Below are 20339 nucleotides of genomic sequence, written 5' to 3' on the forward strand. Positions count from 1 at the left end.
TATTTACAACATTCATACAATGATAGGAAGAATTTTACCTGCAACTACAGTTTAAAAATTTACTATCATTTATCATCTAAAATAAACACAGAAAAGCTCTATGTATATAAACAGACACGCTTTAGGCTGAGGACAGTGTACCCAAACTTACCAACTTTTCATTTTAGTTTTATCTTAGAGATAAGAGTCAATTTAAGAGTAAATTATTTATTTTTAACAAGGGGGATCCCAAAATTAACCTCCTAAGTCTGTATTCAGACTTGAAATGTAAATAAAATAAAAATTCCCAACTGCAGACTCAAAGCTCTTAGAAGTAATCTGCTCAAATTCCTACAGCAGGGTGACTATTTTATACACCTATCTATTGCAATTTATAAACATTTTAGCAAAAAGGGAACTCTGATCGAGTGCAGACTCTCCAAAAGAAAAACGACAGGTCCTTTGAAGTGGGATGCTGCCAAGACTGAATTTAGAGGGACAGGACAGGACAGGTACTCTTATGTAGCAGGTTCATTATGTTCTCCTACTTTGGTAATTGATGTTTGTATAAGAAGCTAACTAGACAATCAGAATTTCACCTTGCTGTCTAAACACCATGCAATAACATGAGGAGATGTTGGTCAGATTCTAATATAAATAGGACATGAACAGAAGTGGACCCCATGAAAGTATCAAACAAATTCTTGTCAACTACTGAGCAGTCCAGAGAAGGCAGGTAAGTTTTGCTGTAGCTAGCATTAGAGCTTTGTAACTTATAAACCAGTGCACCCTGCTTTCTAAACCAAATTCCACGTGCACAAGTCCTCTGTAGTAACTGTGACTGTTGGCAGTAGCAGCTACATTAAAAGAGCTGACAGAGCACAGTACTACAATAACCAGCCAAAACTGGATTTTAATACATTAGGACACATTTCAGTTTAACAGATTTTGTTGATCCCATCAAACCACACTACTGGGGAGGGGGGGAAGTCTTAAAGATTACATCATCCATAATGAAATTACACAGCAGAAAAGCTATGTAAATTAAAAGACAATACAAACACTTCTGGAATAACAAGGAATGTCTTTCTGTAAGAACTGAAGAAACTACCACCTAAGTGGCAGAATAAACTGACTCTTAATAAGACCTCAGGTAACAAACAAATATATACACATCAGGAAAAACACTGAAAGAGGGTATTTGTTATTTCCTATTCAGTTTGTTTTGTTCTCTTCTCACACATTAGCTTTTATTTCAGAAGACTGCCATACATTGTAATTCTTTACTGGCTAAAGAAAACAGTCAAGATCCAAACCTCTGAATTGCTCTGAATTTATTTTAAAGCTCAAATGTGCTGAACAGATGGAACAAATACTTCATACAGCACACGAGCTATCCAAGAATTCAGACTATATGTGTATAAAACAAGAAAAAATAGGTGGGTTAACAGCAGGAAAGTAGCTACAGCATCCCACAATAGATGCAGAGATGTGTGAGCTGTTTGTCTGGGTGGGTGCCAAGGCCTTCCTGCAGTTATCCTAGCTGTAAATAGGTACCTCTTCATTCAAGCTGAGAAGAAAAAAGGCAGACAGATGTGATCCTAGCCATATTGCTCCCCTGTGTGCTGTTGGCTGCAAAATACAAGTGTGCCTTAACCACACAAGACCAATAAGCCACCTGCACCCAGAAGGGATCTTCGGCAGGTTTTGCATTAGGGAAACAAATCCAAGCATCAAAGCATTAATAAGTCTGTTGATTTCTTTTTAATTAAAAAAAAAAAAAAAAAAAACCACCTGACATACAGATTTTTCAACAAAGACAAAAACTGTACCTCTCATGAGGAAATAGTTTTAAAATAAGTTACTAGATGCTTACAAAGAGATGTTTCCCATTTTTACCCCTTTATACCACCTCCTTCAGCACTTCTCATATTTTCTTCATTTGCTTTTCTAAATGGCTTTATTCTATTTAAATGCTTCTTCCACACTGACACACTTTTCTGGTTTTCTCCATTGTGTCCAAAATGCAGAGCATCCCCACCTCTCTTCCCCACAGGTTTCCATTCCTTGTTCATGTTGCTTTTTAAATTTTGTTTTCTGTTCATCTGTTTACTTCATGCCTTTGCTTATTTTCTACCACTTCAGCAGAAAAGAGTCCAAGCAAAGATAAAAAGCAAATGGGAAGCAAAAACATTCCTTCACTACTCCACTGTTTTGCGTGTGGAAGCATGCCACTTCTGACGGAACGGTCCAACTGGCATCACAGCAATCCCTGTGGTATTCAACAAGGATGTTATGTTGCTCAGGCAACCATTCCTAATTGTCTTTTGGGATGCTGAGCAAACAACATGGGTTTTTTGCTGGTTTGTATGAAGGTCACGCTAGCCTGGTGGCAGCGAACACAGGTTACTGTATAGCAAGCAAGGCACTGAAAAGAAAAAAAGAGGAGGCAGCGCTGTATGCAATAACATGTCAATCACATATAAAACCCAATCTATCCAACAACTACAGTCATGTAACATAATGTGTACAACAGTTGTCATACAAGACTACAACAACTACTATGCCAGAGACATTAATGTTATTCTAGACTCATGCTGAAAGCAAATCTGAACATTTCTTCTGCCTTGAAAAATTAAATATATAAATAAAGGTATTTATATACAACAGCATCCTACAAGAAATAGATTGTCACCAACAGTCCGGCAGGGCACTATTAACATCTTTTAGAGAACGGGAAGAACAAATTTCAGAAAGTAAACCTCTGCTGAAACAAAGGCAGAAGCTTTAAGAGCAGAAGCTATTGCCTCAAAGTTCCTCCAGAAGGTTCATCTGAGTATATGAATATTTTGCATCTTAAAAGAAAGACACCATATGCTGGGATGGCTTTTCTTAACTAGAAAAGTCTGCCTTATATTTTTGGAACAGCCAAGTTTTTCCTTGGGCATGTTTATCGACATGTTTCATAAACCTCAAATCCTCAACTGAAAAAAGAACCTACTTTGGCTTTGGTATCAACAGTGGATTTTTTTTTTTAGTTCAGAGACCAAAAGTAGGAAGAAAGGAAAAATTTCAAGTAACTGGGGGGGGGGGGGGGGGGGAGGTGTCCAATTCAACATCAAGACGCACCAAAATTATCATTTCATTGCAAACATATTAAAATGAAGTTTCAGCTTTTCAAATTTTTCTCCATTTTTCCTTTTATAGAAAATATTTGCTACATTTAATCCAAATTGACTAGCAAAGGTACAAAACTGCAAATTTTTTCAGAGTAGAATGAACCAATGAACTGCACTTCCTAATCTAACAGAATCAAAACTCCCCTTCCGTGGATCCAAGTACTGCCTCTCTATTTTCTGTCTGGCCCACAGCAGGTACAAATCCACCTGAATCTCTGAATTTTTCCTCGCCCCTGGAGAGCCCTCTGGCAGATGCCAGAAGTTTCCACAGAAACTTACAGTGGTTCTTTTAGAAACCTACTAGAAAGATACAATATAACCCAAATTTTTCTTTTGATTGTGTTTACTCTGCTTTCACTGTAGCCTCTGCCCTGTAACACATAAAGGTTTCCCCAGCCTACGCTAACCAGCCCACATTACTGGATGCAACGTCTATCCTCCCCAAGTTTCTTCAAACCTACACACACTGTAGCATACTGTAATAAGCACATATAAATACTAAATGTAAGGTCTAGGAAGGGACTGGACCAGCTAGAGAGGGAAAGCTGTTTCTCGAGCTACCTGAGATGCCTCCCAGTCCGAGAGCACCTGGGGCAGCAGGGCTGAGAGCTTCCTTGTGCTCCCTGCTGTGCGTTACTGCCACAGGCAGGACGGAGCTCAACAGACCTAATGTGCCGCAGCCATCCTATGCTGATCTTTCACGTGGAGGAAAGGGAAAAAGGGAACAAAAAATATTTCCAAAGCCATTAGCAGTACTTTCCTAAGGATGCTGTCTTAACTATAACCCCTTTCTTCCCCATGGATCATCCCAGTTCCCAAAGCCTGAGAATAGCTCCCACTAATCTGAGTAAGAAATACAACTTTTGCAATTTCTGGTGGACATATTTAGCCACAACTGGTCAGAAAGCTCCATTATAATGTTTGTTTAGCTAGATTTGCAAGCACTTTCAACTACTTTTGGCCAAAAAATTTTCTTGGCCTCTATTACTTCCAGAATGGGTGGTTCTTTCTTGTAACTGTTTTACATTTTCAGATATTTTTCCCACTCCAAGGAAAGCACTCCCGTTCTCTAACATAAGAAAGCAGATTTAACCACTGAGAACACTTGAACAAGACCGTCGGAGAGGCCCAGGTCACAGATAACTATCAAAATGTTCTGCATCCTGCAACAGTTATCGCTAGCACTAATACACCACCAAGGTCAGTGATATCCTGCCATTATCACTCAGGGGCTTTCAACTTTCACAAAACATACTCAGAGGTATTTTCAATTTCATAATGATGATTTAATAATACATAATATAAATAGATATGAAAAGATACTCTCATTAAGGCTGGAGGAAGAGACACCAGAAGTCATATTTGTCTATTGTAAATCATTATGCATTCTGAATCGTTAATAAAACATGTGATAGTGGTGGACTGTACTCAGGAGATCAATAACAGGAAAATTAAAGACTTGTCCTTACAGCTATTATTATCAACAGTGTGTTACTTTTCTGAGGAGCTACGTGAGTAAATGACACATTAAAACATTCCTTGCACTATTTGGTGTTACAAAGAAAAAAAAACCAAAACAACTTAACTTGGGTTTTTGTATTTGTATTCTGTTTCCAATGTTGAGCTAATTTTTGCAAGGCACTTTTGCTTGTACAGATATTCTTGTGCAGGCCTTGGAGTTTACAGCACGCATAGCCCTTCATCTGTTCCAGTGGGGCTCCAGCAGGACGCTGCCTGACCACTCCAAATGGCAGGGCAGAGCTTTTACAGACTCGCAGACTCTTACTGCACTTGCGTATCCACACTGAGCTTCAATAAAATAATTGTTAAGGACTTGGTACTGTATTTAAAAGTAGAAAGACAGGAGGACACCCTTAATAAACAAACTCGCAGCATAAACTATCAAATTATTTTAAAAGCCACATTTTTTTTATCAAAGATTATAAGCTCAAATTTCATAACACACACTAGCACCAAAATGAACAGCGTTCTCTGGACATTCTGTACTGACATACAATCAAAAGAGAAAGCATACATGGTCTCTTTTACTTAGATTAAAGGGTGACCTAAATCAATGCTGGGTTAAAGATAACAAAAAGACCTGCAGCAGCAAGCAGCCGAACATAAATCTGGTTGTTTCAATTACTGTGGTCATGATTTCTCAGGAGAAAGAAGCACAACATTCACCTGCAATTCTATTAGGACTGATTCTCAACCTGAAAAGGAGGCATTACCATTAAGCTATATATACTCATGCTCAAGACAGGACAATAAAAATCTTCTTTCATTATGACATCAGCCTTCATTCTTGTATCATTAACACACACCCCAGTTGCCAGGATCCCATCCACGCCTCCACCCCTGCTGTTAACAGCTACCCTAAGATTTCTATCTTCGGTCTTTGTCAGAGCCCAGAAGATGTGCCAGCTATCAGAGAGTGTGCTCAAACGGCGTTCATTGAGTATTCCTCCTCGCTCTGCTCACAGATTTTGACAAATCAGGGAGCACTGTCCCCACTCTGAGAGCTTCTGATTCTAGTGTGAAATGCCAATAAATTTGGATTTTCCAGAGCAAGAGTCAACAAAACACGGAGAGGATTCTAATGATAAATTTGTGTGACTAAAACTCATGACCAAAATACAAGCATCCTCTTCCCTCTTCAGGGAATTCACACATGTTTATGAAATGGAACAGTTATGTATACCTGTTGAAGCAGAAAATGGCATAGAAGGGTTTACAAAGGCCATGAAGACCTTAACAGTTTGTGTCAGAAACTGCAACTCAAGACACCAGGTTTTTCTAAACTTCTAATGCCATACAACCCATAGTTTGAAGTTCAGCATCTCCTTTTTCAGCTTTTCTTACTGTTGCTTACTGATTACATAGCTACTGAGAAATCTCCTAACATTATCTAACAGCAACCTCTAGGTATAAGAATAGTCCTGAAAAGTATACTGCATGCAAGAGTAACGCCAAAAGTATAAACAATAAAATGCTCATATATTAAAAAACATAAAAGATACAGCAAAAATAAAAATGCAGATTAAATTTCTCCCTCTGCTCCTTGTTACCATTCATAAATTAAAAACTCAGGTTATATGCAGCGCAACTCGGTATTTTTTATAAATTCACTAGAATAAAAATGTTGGGCTCCATTGACTTAGAGTCATCTATCACTTAAACATGAAAATAAATTGTGATATATTTATTTATACATAAATGTAATGTCAAAAAAATTATGTATTACCAGTCATGATACTGTCATTTTTTACAAATAAATATATCTCCAGAAAGTTATACGAGAGGACTGAATGACAGAGAAGCACCCAAATTCCACTTAAAAGTGAGTCCTAGTCAGCATTTTTCAATTGAAACATTTCATTAATGTGTATATTGCCACTGAATGAACAAAGATAGTCAACTTAGTCACTTTTTCTTTTTTAAGGCACTTTAGTACAATTTCATACTCAAACATCATAAAATGTTTTGTTAACCCTGACACTTATCTCAATATCAACATTCAAGTTTTGTTGCAAAATTGCTTCTTCCTTTGGAGGGGATATCACTTCAACTGTAAGGACACCAGTCATTTTCTTAAGTAACTCATTTTATTTTTGCAACATTCCTTAGTCCTTGACAATAGCTGGTAAGTCAGTGTGTAGCCAAATATGTGTCAGCAGCCGCAGCCAAGATGCCCATAGCCATTTACACAGAAGAGAAACTCCCCTGCTGTATGGAATACCTGTTCCAAAATTAATCAGCATCAGAAAATAGCAGTAAAATAATTCTTGAAAGACTACCAAGCAAATATGCTAAGGAATAAAAAAGGAGTTGCAAGGTTAATTGCACTACTGCTACGTAGTGACATCTAACAAGTAAGTGTTTTGGGACAGCTTCCCAACTATAAAAACTCTAAAAGGCAGATTAACGGGGGCCGGGGGGAAGCACTTTAGATAGTTGGAAAATGCAGTGTTCCAGAAAGAAAATCTCAAATTCATCCTTATTTTCTCTGATTTTTAATAAGCATCCTGAAGCAGGAAAAATTGCAGCAATTCTACCAAGCAGGGCTTCGCCCATGCATTGGGAAAGAGGAAATTTACTTCTGCCACTTCTTTTTTGTTTTCCTTTTTTTTTTTTTTAAATCTCTCTACAGCTGTGCAGGGCAATGGTCCCCGGTTCTACACCAGCCCAGTTAGACCCTCAACAAGACAACAGGCAACCCTGACAAACAAGTGCTATGAATTTGAAGTCTACCAGCTATTCCTTTCAAATATTTTAGTCTTCAAAACTATTTGTAAAATGTCATATTCTCTCTTAAATCTAGCAATATCACTGAAAGTAGCTTGTTTAATTTTTACTTTCTGCCATTTACTTTCTCCTTTACACATTTCTCTTTAACACTGACTTCGTCTCTTACAGCTAAATAGTTTAGTAACAAAGATAGGAAAACATGCTTTTGTGAGCAGAAAGAACTGGAACGTGGTACTAAATGTACTGAAGCACATAAAAGGTTAATTACAATGGAAAATACTGAAGTGTGTTGCTCAGCTCACTGCAAGACTGCTAACCAAAGCATATAGCTACAGAGGTTTGTAGATAAAGCACAGTTACGGCCATTGCCCAAACTGGCTGATGTCTGGCTGCGCAGCACACGCTCACACTGCGGCTGAACAAGGTATGCAGGTTTAAAAACTCATTCTGAACCATCCGTGGCAATCTGCAATCGGGCATAACGCACAGGGGAAAATATTCTGTCTCTGCTTAAAGTTTCTGACCCTGCATTCTGAACAACAGAGCCCTTTTGCTAAATCTTGTTCTCCCCACACCCTTTTTTGAGATACGCATTCCCTATTTTTATTTATGTTGGTCTTTCATAGATCGTGAAGCGAAACTTCATGCCACACGGTCCATGTCAGCCACTGCTAACAAGTGAGGTTGCTCTTATGTTGAGGCAAACTGCAGCAACAGTAAAAGCAAACATCATGGGAGAAACTAGCAAAATTCTAACATCAGTATTTGCAAGATCTGTCTCCTCCTAGAATGGGCCACCACTGACCTAAAATACTTTATTTCTCCACTCATCTGCAAAGCAAATGCTGTTGCCTCTTGCATTTTGCTCATACGCGTGTATACCCTTATTAGCAAAACAGAAATAATAAGCAAAACCTAAATTTTGTGATTTGCAGTCTTTCACTTCTGACCCGTTCTGTTGCCTTTGACTGTGCCACTCTTGCTACTCTTCATCAGTTTATGGAAATACAAATGCAAAGTGTATGTTTGCTTCAGATAATAAAAAAACTTTTTTCTAATTCATATCTACAGTATTTCCAAAAAACACGTACAGGGATATCTAGAAGATCATTAAAGCAACAATTGCATTCAGCTTGCTGCCAATACATTAATTGGAAACTTTTGTTCAGGGATATATAAATCATAACATTTCAGTTTATAAAAATTCAACTGAAGAACAAACCCTCCACAGTACCAATACTTAAACGCTGACAAATTTCAGTGACTACAAAGATAACACAAGCCATCACATTACTGAATGAGCAGAAAACTAACATGATAGGGATCATTTTCAGTTTCTTACAAAGTTTAATTTCCTCAGATAAAACATTCACCCTCTTAACTTGAGGTTCTTCAACAAAGGCTTTAAAAACGCACCACAATTCCATCATTATTGAACTTGTAAACATAAGCAATGATTGGCAATGAGAATAAAATGACAAGCACTAAGTATATGTTATACAAAATATAAAGATAAATAAAGATCAGCTGGGAAGCACACAGAAGTCAGAGAAGACTAGGAGCCTCATGCTTCCTCATTTATCCTTTAATGGAAAAAATTGACATTAGCTGAAAAAGTATTGATTTTCTGTGCTGCAGTTTGTGGGAGCCTAAAGAGCTGAAAGTCATTTTTGCAGCATACTGAGACTGTTTAAAAAGAAAAAATTCAGAGAGGTCTGCTTGAATTACTTTCTGGATCTCACAATACACACATACATTTATTTCTGTTCAGGCTTGTCCTTCTATAATGAGAAACTCGCATATGGAAGTTGTACCATTACAGGTAAATCTGCTTCAGCATGGTTGAAATGCCTAACCCACCTTGACAGAATCACCAACATAAAGTGCAAAAAAAATTTCACTTGCTGCCATTAAGAAATGGCACCTTCCACTGCTATTAGGCATAAGACCCATTAGGAAAATAGCAGATTTCCCCCAGTATGCTTAGCACTCAGAATTTCCAGGCATTTTGCTCTTCCCAGCCCCTGACAGCCCCCACCGAGGATCTCCTGGCAAAGGAGATGGCAAAGGACCCTCAGCAGAAGCACGGAAGACTGCATCAGCCAGGATGCAGGTGGGGCAGCTGGAGGGGAGAAGCACAGAGCACTGGCAGCCTGGACAAGGGCACACACCTGTGTCCCCAGAGGGGATCAGTGAGGCTGGGCACAGGACCGAAATTCAGAGAGGGGTGTATTGATGGGTAGGGTGTGACCCATGGAGGAGAGCCAGGATGACAGAAGAGGGCAAGAGCTGAGAAAGCACATCTCAGTGCTGGAAACCCAGAGAAGTAATGAACACAGCCTTGGTGCACTTTAAAAAAAATGAGTTTCAAAATTAGTTTGTACTCATTACATTTCCTTGTTAGAAACTAAATTTCACCTATAAACAGATTTATCTAACGTTGGTGTTTTTTTCAGTGTTGTATCTACACAGCTATGACACATTTTTCATGGCAAACCACCCAAGAACCAGCCAAGAAAGCAGAACTACATGTTCCTCAAGAAATCTGTGGCCTAAAGAGCAGTTTGTTTCCATCAGCTTTCAACGTGGGAATGTTGCCAGAGATGTTAAAGTATGAACTTAATAAAGCTGCCATGCCCTCCACAAGCACGTTCTGCATTTCTCAGCACTGAGCATGGTGTCTGCAACCAGACAAAGCAAGAGAACAGAAAACAGGGAAAAAAGAGAGCGCGTTTGCTATCAAACACACACAGCATTATCAAGAAATAAAACTCCTTTGTTAGTAGATACTGCCCCTTTTTTAGAGCACATTATGAGTCTAATTTACATCAATCCCAGCTTAAATAGTTCTGGTTTAGTGTACCTAAAACCCCTTCAACTGATGTAAGTTAGCATACTTCTGTTGTCCCAAAGGGAACATCACAGTGTTTATCAAGTCCTTGTTGTTAGTCTCTACTTATTTTTACTTCACATCATTCTTTACTGCGTCTTTGAAATTATTTGTACTGACTTACTACAAATAACACAAGTGAAAAAGAATGAAAAAAATGTAGAAAATGCTGAAGTCAAGATATTTACAAAAGAGTGCTGTGTAACTTAAAAATAATTTGAATAGTAAATAGTACATAGAATAGTAAAGAGGTACAGCACAGCTGTGTGACTGACATTATTTAATAGCTTTTCCCAAAACGATCAAGTTGATGTGCTCACAAAGTTAAGATGGAATTTCCAAACACTGAATAAATCTCTCAAAATTCTAAACATTGGAGGGGGAAATCTCATAATAAATATATCAGAAAATAATTACACCAGAAATACCATAAGGTGGCAGGGGCTAATAATACTACAGTGTATTTGCACCATGAGCTGGCAGCCAAGGGCCAGTACAGCTCTGGACTGGACAGTCAGCAGGTACCAGAGCTGAAGGCAATGATCCTCGCACCCCAGCCCACCCCGCAACACAGCCCTGGTACAACTCATTAACAGTCTGAGTAACATTTCAACTGTTAGAAAGTTCACATGTCATAGAGGACAAGTACATATTTGGATCCATAAAGGTGGTACAGTCAGGAGAAAAATGAGGCAATCAAGAAGGTACAAAATGTCAGGAGAACCATGAGCAGCGATCTGTCACACCACCTCTGGGGAGCTGGTCTGGGCATTTCAAGCTGGTAACCTAACACCTAAGGGTATTAAGACAAATATCACAGCTTTGGGAAAGACCAAGTCGTTGTTTTACCATCTCCTTTACCTGAACTTACTGTTCGTAGCTTCATGTTACATTAATTTGGCCAAAATACTATGAAAAATATAAGAAAATTATGAATTGCAATATAAATTTTAAAGGCAAAGACTTTGCCACTCTTTCCTCTTCCTAGTGTAATTCGCAAAACTATTTAAATTTGTAGCCCATTTTCTCTTCTGCAGGCAGATGGACACACAGCAGCTGCTGTGGAAAAGGTAAGAGCTATGTGGAACCCAAGCTGCCACTTTCATTGTTACATTTAAGAGCAATCAACTGCTTTGCAGATCTGACAGCAACCTTTGCATCGCCAGAAATGGAAATTAAAAAGCATATCATAGATTACTTTTGAAACTCCTTCTATTCCCTAAACTCACAGATACTGCATATCCATGTGGAGCTATGGAGGAGCCCCGCAAGGGTCTGAAGGTAAGTCAGTTTGGCTAATTCTAATCCTCACACTCTGACCTGTTTTGAGGCGTACCCCATTAATCCTCAACTCACATTTTACAAGAAAACACAACCGCTATTATATTAATTAGAGACAGAAGCCATTCTAATTATTAATTGTAAACTCTGTCACACAACGGTATTTATGATGACTGGGCAGGGGACAGTGTGTGCAGCTACAAAAGAAAATACCTTGTAATTTTTTTTAAAGGTTGTTTTGCTCAGCGTGTCACTGTGAATCATACACTGCAAACTGACCATGGGGTTTACATGTAGGCTACACCACCAGTCACAGGAGACACAGAAGCCTGCTCAATGGATCACCATATGTTTTACATTTAGCTCCCCACAGCATATTTGCACACCCACACAAATACAGGTCACAGTTAAGGAGAGTTTTAGAACATTTCTCCTTTTTTTAATTCAGTCATCATAATGTCAGCCAAGAACATTAAACCAGGTAGCAACGACCTGACCATCATTACCAGAAGTTAGATGCATAAAAAAGCACAGCTGTCATGTGCAAGTGAATTTGGAAAGACAACTTGCACTTAGCCGACAGGAGCAGGGGAAAAGGAAGATGGATTTGATGCATCAACAGCCATTACAGTGAAAGAATTTGCACGGCTACAGAGCTAACCTGCCAGTACAAAAACTACACTGATACTTCACATCCAGACTCATCCTCCAAGTACCCTATAGCTCCATTTCGTATCATACCCATCTTTCTGTTTTCTGCAAACATTTTCTGCAGAAAGCTTGTTTTCCAGTAACAGATTAAAACCAAGAAACAAAGACTTTAAACACCAAAGAGACATAATTATTTCCCAGAGTGATGCATATGTCATGCTCACATTGGGGTCAGAGGGACCCCAAGATGACTCAACACCAACTGCCAGTTTCAGATCTCAACAAGCTGTTTTATTTCAAAGCTTTTCCTTTTAGCCAAGTATCATGTCCACCACCAGCCACCACCTTCTCACCCAGCTGACCCACTGCACTCTGAAACATTTGTCACTAAACTAACCATTTCAGCTTCCCATTTACAAGCCAAAAGTCCTTTTATCTGTTACATTTGTTGCCATTTCTGTAGTTCTCCATCAGTGATTCTGCTTGAATCACAACTGGTAAGCTCAGTCCTTACCAGGTGGCAACATGGCTAACCAGCACCCTAAATGTAAAGGTATAAAAGACAGTTGCCCAGCACCACTTCCCTGAAAGTTTTCCTACTCTAGCAAATAAATTAAGAAGAAGCTTTTCTCATGTGGCCAAAACCTCAAAAACCATAATCTGTGAAGATGAGCCACAGTTTATTTGGATTTATCTCACTCCCACTCCTCAAATCGCAGTGCCATTACTATCCAAGCAAGACTGAATTTTATTTTCAAAGACAGGACGGCAACAAACAGTTAAAGCTGTTTTCCTGAACAAGATCACAAGGATGTCAGGCAAGCCTGAGTAGGTCAGGCACAAAAGCGCTCATACCCATCTGCGGTCCTGCTGCAGAAGCAGGTTGACTACATAGGAGAGAGGCAGTAAAGGCAGAGGTAAAAAAGGAAGGAATCTCCAGCTTTGAACCATTCCTGTAAGATGTTCCCAGAAACTTCTCTTGACCCAAATCCTGTTTAACATCACCTTATCCATGCTGGTTTGTCACAGGGGAATGGGGTGGGGTGGCAGCAAGAACAGAAGGACATCAGTCTGTGCCACATGATCTAGTTGTGTTTTATTAAGCAGGATGGCTGCGGCATTTCTGTTCCAGCTTGTCTGTTCTATCACACACACACACACAAATCAAGGTCCAGATGGCACTGCCACCAGAGACCCTGGGGAACAGAATGCTCACCCCAACTGCCCAGCATGTCCAAGTCCTGGCTGGTGGCCTGGACCTCACACCAGGCTGTTCCCCTCCAGCTCAGCCTTCCAAGTGTCAGAGGTATGTGCATGTCCTCATATGTGCTCCCTCATATCTCCCACACCTGGGATTGCTGCTTTATTTATTGCTTTCTCATTTAAACTGTCAGCATGAGCCATCAAAGGTCTCACCAATTCCACAGCCCATATCTAAGGTCATTTAGCAGTTGCCACCAAGGTTTCTGTAACATTTTGGTCTCCCACCCCAAATGTGTCACAGGGATTTTGAAGTCAGCAACAGTTACGGAACAAAGTTATTCTATTGGGTTTTTTTCATTTTCCAGGATTAATCAGGTCCGCTAGAGTTGGGCAGATGTAGCCAAGGTCTCCTCTGTTGGGGCAGGCAGCCTTCACCCCACGGCACAGGTTTCACATAGCCTTTTCTTTGGGCAACCTGAGCTTATTCCACTTCTCAACAGAAAACTTCAGTTCATCATCCAAAAAAAGGATATCACAGTCCAAGATAAGGTATCCTGAAATCAATCTATAGATCATTCTTACACAAATGTTACTTACTTAGAGTTTAGTTGTTTTTATAACAATGCAATCCCAGATATATGCCCTACTGTACTGATGCAAAAGATCTAATATATGTTATTTTGATACCTTTGAATCCTTCACAAACAATTCACTAACTTAATTGGAAATAATATATGCTATAGAAAATATCTGTATCAATAGAACAGCATTTGTATTAGAGGATGGGACTACATCCAATGCCATAAACAGATAAATTAATCCAGCCTTTAAGTAAAGAATCCATAAGTTCCTTAGCATCTGTGCTTGGACTAGAAACATGCAGATCAATAGGGACTAGGCATACCTTTTGTGATTGTCACAGTTTTCGTGTCAACTGAAAAGTACAGGGGGTTTATGTAGTTTATAGGCTATAAGCATTTTCACCTCTCAATTTCCACTGTAAAACAGGGAAAAGAAAACTTATTTTAGCAGAGTTACAAATGCAAGCAGTCAGATTGCACTGTGAGAGATCATAACGAAGACTGGACTTCCTATCTGCTCAATTCTGGGTAGCTTCAACCCAGCTTATTGCCAGTATCCTGAAATAAGGAGGAAAAGATTCATTGGAGTGGGAGGAGGGGGTGAGGGGGCTTCCACAGATGTGAAATATTTGGTTGAGGAACATAGAACCTTAAAGAGATGTCACAGACCACACTCTGCTAGAAATACAGATACCATGCCCCAGCAAGAAGGCAGCAAGACAACCAAGTTTCCCAGAGGGAAATTGATTTTTTTGGTAGAAAACGTAATCTTTGAAACTAATGCAATATGACACCTGCTACTTGAAGTTCTTGCAACTCTATATTAAGCTCACAATCAACTAGAGATTTCTTTTCTTTACATCTCCAGTCAATGTATCCGTTACTTCCTTTAAGAAAAGTGCTTTCAATTAGTATTAAAATATATTCACCTTTAAGGAACTCAAAAGACCCGATAAGGAGATTATTTAACTTGGTTTCAAAATGCAGCTGTTCACTCTGCTACAGTGAAGCATTTATAAGGACCATTATAAAGCTCTCCTAATCTTTAGGACATTATAACTGCCATACACTCCAGACCCATCCTCTTACTTTTCTTCAGTCTACAGCTTCCTCCTCTCCCTTCAAAGCTTTGCTTTTTAAAATTATAGGTAAACAAGTAATGAGATACAATCTTTTTTGTTTCTGAGTTGGTGCTGGAGGGGCCCACGATGACACCATTTAATTCAACCGGCCTGTAGCTTTCTCAGAAAGACATGCTTGGAAATTCAGCAGCTCCCTCGCTGCTGCTACCACCCATAACTGTATATAGATTTCAGCATGTACTGACACATTTTACTTGGAACCAGATCCTAAACTAGCTGGAAAATCTGTAGGATTAATACAGATGCTCCAGAAAAAAATAATTCCGTTTCTAAGCACTATCTATTTTCCATTGTAAATAGAAAATAGTAGTGGCTGGGTTTTGCCTTTAATGCCAAAACAGAATTACAGAATAATTTAGGCTGGAAGGAATCTCTGGATGTCACTTGGTCCAAACCCCCTTTAAAAAAAGAAAAGCACGCACACAAAAAACCACTTCAACCCTGTTGTTTCCTCTTTAAACAGTTGTCTGTAGTATTTTGGTATTGTTAACTTTTTTCCTCCCTTAATATCTTAACAAGTCTGTTCAGCCCAGAAGTTTCCCCAAAAGACACAAGTTTGTCTACACACGATAATTCCTGCGGTCTTACTCTATTGTCCACATTTAGCTATCCTCCCTTTCACTGGCTTATCAGCTATCAGCACTGAAAGGTTCTTCCATCGTTTTTCAGCTCTTCTGAAAGGAAGAACCCTGAAAGAGGGATATGCTAGGAACAGCATTCACTGGGATATATACAGTGGTGGTCTTTAAAGAAAACTTACAACTGCCTTCACATCTGTATTCTGACTTACAGGAAATAGCCAAAAGCTGAGGGTTTGTATTTACAGCTCAAAAAACCTAGGTATGGAGATAGTAAAATTAATTACATATATAAATAGCATCATTCCTAGCATGAACTCTACTAGTAGGGCCTGTTGTGATAGGACAAGGGGTAGTGGTTTTAAACTAAAAGAAGGTAGATTCAGACTAGATATAAGGAAGAAATTTTTTACAGTGGGGGCAGGGAAACACTGGAACAGGTTGCCCAGGGAGGTGGAAGATGCCCCACCGTTGGAAACATCCAAGGTCAGGTTGGACAGGGCTCTGAGCAACTTGATGTAGTTGAAGACGTCCCTGCTTATTGCAAGGGGGGTGGACTAAATGACCTTTACAAGGTCCCTTCCAACCCAAACAGTTCTACGTTTCTAGAATGTCATATTCCTTAATATTTCATAATACTACTGCCAAACTCAGTTCAGTGTTACCTGGCACCTCATTATGCAACATTCTCATCATTAGACTTCTCACAGCTGGAGGGTTTCCCTATCTATCACCTTGTTTTGGACCTGCAAAAAATCCAACATCCCTCATGTGGCCTGAGCATGTTTACTTTCATTTGTACATAATAGTACCTGTTGTTGCTTCCTTTGACATCTAGAACATTGATATAGCAAATACAACCAGTAAAAAAAAAAAAAATATCAAAAGCAAGCATGTACTTTAGCATTCCACTGGGAAGAATTTATTTTTTTTTTTAATCTCATTAAACTCAGCTTAAGAAAGAAACACAAGCCTGAAAGAAATTCTTGGGAAAATTCCTTTTAGAAGGACAATTACCCAGAGGAACATTTCCCATGAAAATTATCTACAGAAAATGCTGCCTTTTCCCATGCCAGCATAGTGAAATTCTTCAAAACCAGCAAGCATTTAGTTACCGGGGGAAAAAAAAAAAAAAAAAAGAAAAAGAAAGCCTCCCAGTTTTTAATCATCACATGCACCAGAAATCTCTGGGAATTGTTTGAATTGTTCAGCATTTTAATAAAAATATTAGAAAAGACAGGATAATGAACAATTGTTTTCTGCCTTATATATGAGGCATAAGGATTAATTAAACCATTAGTATGGGCTCACTGTATACATACACAAACACACACACTTCAGCAGTGAAGCACTGGCAGTTCCCTCCCCATCTCCCACTGCAATACCAGTAATCTGTGACAGCAGGTTCTCCAGGGTGGCACAGAAGAGCTGACCTGGAGGACTAATGTCCCTTAAGAAATACAACCCTCCTGACACAAAGCCACGTGGTATAGAAGCATAAGTTCTCAGGAATCTACATGATTATATGCCAAAAACATAAAAATAAAAAATCCCCGAGAAAACCCATGCTGATATCTCATGTATTTGGCAAAACAAGAGCAAAAACATTCATTTCTGTCACACGGAGAAATCCAGTGGTAGGTCATACCTTTGAAGAAATTTGAAGCACCAAGGGCTGCATACACACACGTGCCAAAGGACCAAAGGAAAATGAAGCAGTACTGTGAACACCCTTCGCCTTCACCTCCAGCGTGAGCTGGAGGAACAAGTGGGAAAGGAGCGCAGCCCCATCTCCAGCAGCACTTGCAATAGAGCAGGAGGTAGGGGACTCCCCTACTAAAGAGATCACAAGGCTTTATATTTCCATAGCCATGACGGCTTTGTAGTAAGGTCTGAATGGCCGCTTTGTTGCACAGTAACTCTGGCGCCTGTGAGCAAAGTTATGTTTTTGATAGTTGCGTAAAAAACACCTCCAAACATATAAATAAATATAGAGAGTACAGCCTTTCAACACCAGCACTAGAAAAAAAAAAAAAACCAAACTTGGTCCTACAAATATGCAAACCAATGTTTCATTATTCCTGACCCAAACTGAAGCAAATTAAAGACTAGAAGAGCCGCAACAGGAACTTGGGGCATCACAGAGATTTATGAACAAGCTCCCAGAATGGGCTAAGAACAAAAAAGGTCCAGTAATAAGAAAGACTGCTAACAAGACCCCTAACAGTACGGCTCATGAGCGCTGCGGAGGATCTGGGAGTGTAATAGCAAACTAATAGGAAGTGGAAGCAGCGAGCTTGAGGAGCTATAGTACAACAAAAGGTACCTCTTCCAGCCCTCAGTAGCAAGGGAGAATGTTTAGGATGTCTTCAGTCACAAATCCTGCAATATTTTGTTTTTCCAGACATATATTCTGTCACTTACTTGTACAGAAAAGGTACTTTAAATATAAACCTCTTTAGGGTATTTTAAACAAGTACTGTATGCATCTCTGTTAATTTGTCTAAAAGGGAGAGAAAAGAGAAAGTAGTCCTCCCCTTGTATAGTTTTTAAACAAGAATGAAAGAAAACCCTATTTATTTTATATATATATATATATAAATGTTTTTCTAAACATATAAGATATTGTGACCTGTAACAACCACATCTGCTTAACCTCTAAAGGTCAAGGTCATATAGTTTGTACCAAGATTAAAAAAAAATCTAATTATACTATCTACAGTTATATGGACAAAAGCTGATTATTAGAAAATCACTATAATAAACCAAACACAATTATATTATACAGAAACCATTAGATATTTGATGAGATTTTAATCTTTGCATTAGTATCATTCTGCAAGTTAATCATCTGGAGAACAGAAAATTTGTTAGGAACACAATTAAATGTACTAGTTCCATTAAAATTGAGCTGATATAGTTAATTGTAGTCCTAAAATAGCTATTTCCTCACACCTTCACTAAGGAATTTTTTTCATCTACTGAGTAAGAGTCTATTTAAGGCACACTTTTCACTTAAACTCTCTAATAAGATTTGCGAATACTTTTGCTCTGTTACGTTCCTCCGCACAAGTTGCACCGCAGTTCGCTGTTCGACCTTGGATTCCTAATTCGCTCTGCGAAGTACAGCGAGGTCTTTTGTTTCAGTTACTACCAGTCCATAGTATCTGCATTGCTGAAGCTTTTGGGAAGAATATCAACAATGTAGCCTTGCAGCAAGCAGAAGCAGTATAAAATAAGAAATAAAGGGCCAGCGGCAAAACCCCCCTCAGACGGTAATTTTAAGCATCAGCACTCCCAGCAAATGAATGATTTCCAGACAACTGTTCAAATGAATCCATACACAGTCAAAGTACTTGCAAGAAGGTTGCGGCATTGCCAGCAAATTGGGAATACGGGCCATTCCTGCCTTTTTTTTTTTTTTTTTCTCTCCAGAGATAGAGAGAGACCGAATGAAAACAAAAAGGCAGCCCAGGAGCGCATCAACTTCTCCGCACCTGATCAGCAATTCGTTCCCGCAGACCAGACAGTTATCGGGGCGTTCCGAATTGCTCTGCACGGGAACGGGGGGTGGGGGACAGCGACCTGGGGGAGCGGCGACCCCGCCGCCGGGCCGGGCCGGCAGCAGCGCATCCCGCGGCGCGGATGCAGTTACGTAACGTGGCCCCGGCCCCCCGGGTCCGGATGCTCGGGCTTCGCCCCGGGGCCGGCCGCAGCCGCCGCCGCCGCCGGGCCAGGCCACAGCCCCGGCACCGGGCCCGCCGCCGCCGCCCCCCGCCTCTGCGCCCCCAGCGCCGCGCAGCCCCCCGCGGGGCCCGGCACCGCCGCCCGGCGCGACCCGCCCCGCCGCCCCCCGCCGCGGCCTCTCCCGCCGCCCCGGGCCCCCGCGCCGCCCGCGCGCGCCCCCAGCGCCGCCGCTCCGCGCCCACCTCCTCGCCGGCATCCGCGGCGCATCCCCGCTGCGGCCCGGGCGGCTGCGCCCCGCCGCTCCCCGCGCCCGCCCGCCGCAGCTCCCCGCCCGTCTGACGGAGGGAGGGGGCGGGCAGCCGCGCCGCGCCGCCGCCGCAGCCCCGCCGCGCCGCCCCCCGCCCCCGCCCGCCGGCCAAGGTGCCCTCCGCGCCCGCCGGCACCCACCTGCGGCAGCGGGCCGGGGCCCGGCAGCGGGTACCGCGGGCCGGGCCGCGCCGAGCCGAGCGGAGGGGCCCGCGGCGCTGGGATGCGCCCACGAGTGCGGCTGCGGCCCGATGCGCGGGGCGGCGCCGGGGCTGGGCCGGGCTGGGCTCCGGCTCGGCTTGGCTCGGCGCATCGCCGGGCGCTCCCGCCGCCGGCCCCGGGGCGCGGAGCGGAGTCGACGCCGGGTGTCGGGGAGACGGGGCAGCGGCGGGGCCGAGCGACGGGCGCGAGGCCAGGGCTGGGGCTGAACCGGGCAGCGACGGGGACGCGCTCAAGCAAGAGACACCTGGGGGCCGGGGGTGTCGGACAAGGGGTGCCGGGGGGACACCCGCGCCTCAGTACCGGGTAGGGGCCCTGCCCTGCGCGGGCTGCCCAGCGCGAGCACACACACGACATGGCTCTGGCACCTCCCCACAGCTCACCGTGCGTGT

General features: G+C 41.4%; 1 protein-coding gene across 4 annotated transcripts in view; it reads right to left on the reverse strand.

Moving 5' to 3' along the window:
• The window catches only part of OSBPL6 (oxysterol binding protein like 6), a 108778-nt gene extending 88799 nt beyond the window's left edge, over positions 1-19979 (reverse strand). For 3 of the 4 annotated variants that reach the window (XM_056349799.1, XM_056349798.1, XM_056349796.1), the window contains exon 1: positions 19870-19979. The gene's annotated coding sequence lies outside the window, so the exon portion shown is untranslated. Of the gene's footprint in view, positions 1-19664; positions 19753-19869 lie in introns of those variants that run through there. The other variant, XM_056349797.1, reaches the window with a different exon arrangement.
• Positions 19980-20339: the final 360 nt, after the last annotated feature.

The sequence above is a fragment of the Falco biarmicus genome, chromosome 8 (assembly GCF_023638135.1).
Source record: "Falco biarmicus isolate bFalBia1 chromosome 8, bFalBia1.pri, whole genome shotgun sequence".
Classification (NCBI taxonomy): Eukaryota; Metazoa; Chordata; class Aves; order Falconiformes; family Falconidae; genus Falco; species Falco biarmicus.